Raw genomic sequence first — 3,602 nt, forward strand, 5'->3', positions numbered from 1 at the left:
TTGATGGGTTTTTAATCGGGCGGGTGAAATTTCACTCGCCCGTACAGATTTACCGCTCTCCACAACATTTCACCCGCCCATCAAACGGGCCCTTATAGGAGCGAACAACGCAAAGCCATCGGGAGGTGTTGACTTGTCCAATCAGCACTGAATTGTGACCCATAACTGCTACTATTACTATCAAATGAAAAAGAGTCTTTATCTCTAGCTTGTTGTCTTTGATTAAAAAGTACTTTCCTTTTATGCAAAAGAATAGATGAGTCACAAAATGTGCATGCATCCTGCATTGCCATATTCATTGCCACTTCTAGGGCTGCACATGAGCCAAGTCGAGCTCGAGCTTGCGCAGCTCGAACTCGACTCGAACTTGAGTCAAGCTCCCTGACACAAGCTCGAGCTCGACTCGATTATACAGAGTTGAGCTCAAACTCGACTCCCTTAACTCGATTAACTCGTTTATGTCTTGTTTTTTTAAACTTGTTTATATCAACTTGTTTAACTCATTTACGACACCAAAGCAAATTCTATGGTACAACTAAAAAGGCATAATGCAAGAAAACAAAATCCACCATGAAAAACAACTATGTGCCCAAGCACCAATTCAAACTCAACCCGGAAGATGTTTCTCAAACAAAATGAAATTTAAGGAACATATTGATTACTGGTTTGTGCATTTTCTTGATCAATGCCATCGGCTTCCTCTTCAAACCTCTCTGGAACCTACACATTCGTCAAAAAGATGCAAAACCATATAAAAGAGAGAGAGAGAGAGAGGAGGATGGAAAACAATGTGCGAGAGATACACACCGTCATCGAGCCCGAGCATGGAAGAGTTTGATGAGCTCCTCAGTGGGCATGTGAAGGAGCGCATCGAGATCAACTCCCCTGAAACTGAACTTCTTGAACATCCTCCCCTTCATCTGTCTGCCGGCGATCTCCGTCTCGACATCCACCTGCGAAAAAAGCCCTAAACGTGTATGGCAGATCTTCAAAAGAATGCTAGGGTTTCGGGGAATGACGAGAATAGAGACTAACCAGTATAGTGGCCGGACTCTGCCGGATGGATGGTGGTGGTCATGGCGTGTGCGGTGGTGAGTCGGTGTGGGTGGTAGAGAGGAGAAAGAGCGGCGGTGAGTCATGCGGCCATGGGGGGTAGAAATGAGAGAGAGACAGAGGGAGGGAGAAGTAGAAAAGAAAATGTTAAAAATGAAAACGTAATAAACAAAAAAAAATTAACCTAAATCGGTGAATCGGTGGCTCGGTGAACCGGTTCATGCACCATGCGCATCTCCATCTGCCACGTTCAGCACCTGGTTGCCGCCATTAACAGCTTCGTCCGCCATTCTCATGTTTCCTCGCCTGTTCTACTCTGAAACCCCTTCTCCTCCAACCCGGTCCACCTCATGAAAGTCGTCATCACTTCCTTACGCCATTTAATTTCCTTTCTTCTGCGTGTTAAATCTGCTAGTTATTGTTGTTTTCTGCAATGACAAAATGCTGCAGACATAAGTACGAAAGGGCAAGCACCTTGAAACCTTGAGGCATTTTTCTTTTTCTTGAATATTTAACTAGTTTTTTTTTTCTAATGAATGGATCATGTTGATATCACATTGGCACGGGTCCGTTTCAAGAGTTCTTCGTCAACTGGCGAGGATTGAAGCTCTTCTCCTGCAAATGGCAACCCAGAAAACAAGAGACCAAAGGATTAGTCCTTCTTCTCCATAATAATTGCCTTCATTTTCATTGGAGCCGTGGCCTTGCATCCTTTTAATAGATGTGATATCAGCTGTCGATTTGATTTTATATATATAAATATATATAAATATATAAATATATATATATAATATATATATATATATATATATATAATGAGTCACTGATGACTCTATTTATTCAAATCTCTTAATTATCTCATCAGGTTCATCAATTATTTGATGATTTAAGGAAAAACATGAATTGGTGACAAAAATAAACATGAATTGTCAGACATTAATACCAGTGTGTTTAGTAGATCTAACGCCGATATGAAATCCCCCTCTGTATTGAGTTCATGAATTAAACAAATGATGGGTCTCACCACTATCTAAAAATGAGGATTTTAGATTTTCGTTATGTGGGAAGTGCTTCAAATCCTCACGTCTGATATCCTAATCTCATCTCATTGGATCTAAGGTCAAAGGTAAACAAATGTCACACGCATTATTTGTTTTCTTATAAGGTTGTTCATTGTTAGGTCAGGTCAAGATGATAGGCAACTTTTAGATCATCTCTCTCCCTCTCCCTCTCCCTCTCTCTCTCTCTCTCTCTCTCTCTCTCTCTCCCTCTCCCTCTCTCTCTCTCTCTCTCTCTCTATATATATATATATATATATATATATATATATATATATATATATATATACCCTTCATCTATGAGACATTTATATATACTATTGGGTTTACAAAATTGAGTTTTTAGTTTCCAGGTAAACAAAAAACTATAAAAGGGCCAAACAACCAACAAACTGAAACACACTGAAGATATGAAACTTAGGCTTAGACATTTTTTGCAAGGCAGTTATTAACAAAAACTCTTAATATGGCAATGAAGAAATGACGTGAGCTATAACAACTACTAATATGAAATGGGAGGAGGAGACGATAAAATGGTTGGGTAACTGTTAAAATTAGTTGTCATACTTGACGTTGTATTAGGTCGCATATACTTCAAGCATCCAATTATTGCAACGTTCAAATTCCAGCCATATTTCTCATTCCTAGTTAAGTGTTATCTTCTTAAAAAATATTTATTTTTAGTAAAAATGATTTCTTTCTTGTCAGTTGTAAGTAGACATTGTAAAACAATGAGCTGCCTCTTTGAATATATATCACAATGCATAAGGAATTAAGTAAGTTTTATTTGTTATTTCTGGTTAGCCTCTCTTTGCTTTTATGCATTTTCCATGAAGAAGAAATTCCACATGGTATCAGAGCTATGAATTCAATGGGAGAGCATGGACCTAAGGAGATCAACAATGAATGTTAGGTGATGATGCTGATCTCGACATCAAGGGTGCCAATACATCCAAGGTGTTGTTTGACCCTTTTTATATTCATCACTTTGATAATCCTGTAAATGCTTTGGTGTCTCAAAATTTTAATGGAAAAAAATTATGGGATGTGGAGTAGAGCCATGTTGATGGCTCTCTCAGCAAAAAATAAAATCGGTTTTATAGATGGTTCCGTTATAGAACCAAATGAGGTGACCCCTACCACCATATGTGGATTAGATGCAACAATCTTATACTGTCTTGAATCTTAAATTCAGTCACTAAGGATATTTTAGCAAAAATCAGATATTATATGTTCTTCTACAGAAGAACATATAGTATTTGAAAGAACGCTTGAATCTTGAATACTATATGGGAAAATCTTGAATCTTGTACTAAGGAGATCAACTAATGCTAGAGAAGTTTGGCAAGATTCGAAAGAACGCTTCTCACAAAGTATTGTTCTTCGGATATATCAAATCCATACTGCCATATGCTGCCTACAGCAAGATACTATGTCCATTGCATCATGTTATACCAAGCTAAAAGCTCTTTGAGATGCGTTTAGTTCATT

The 3,602-nt window shown here is 38.2% G+C and overlaps 1 pseudogene; it reads right to left on the reverse strand.

Annotated features, from left to right (window-relative positions):
* Positions 1-626: 626 nt before the first annotated feature.
* LOC116263609 (40S ribosomal protein S15-like) lies at positions 627-1,343 on the reverse strand (annotated as a pseudogene).
* Positions 1,344-3,602: the final 2,259 nt, after the last annotated feature.

The sequence above is a fragment of the Nymphaea colorata genome, chromosome 11, assembly GCF_008831285.2.
Source record: "Nymphaea colorata isolate Beijing-Zhang1983 chromosome 11, ASM883128v2, whole genome shotgun sequence".
Classification (NCBI taxonomy): Eukaryota; Viridiplantae; Streptophyta; class Magnoliopsida; order Nymphaeales; family Nymphaeaceae; genus Nymphaea; species Nymphaea colorata.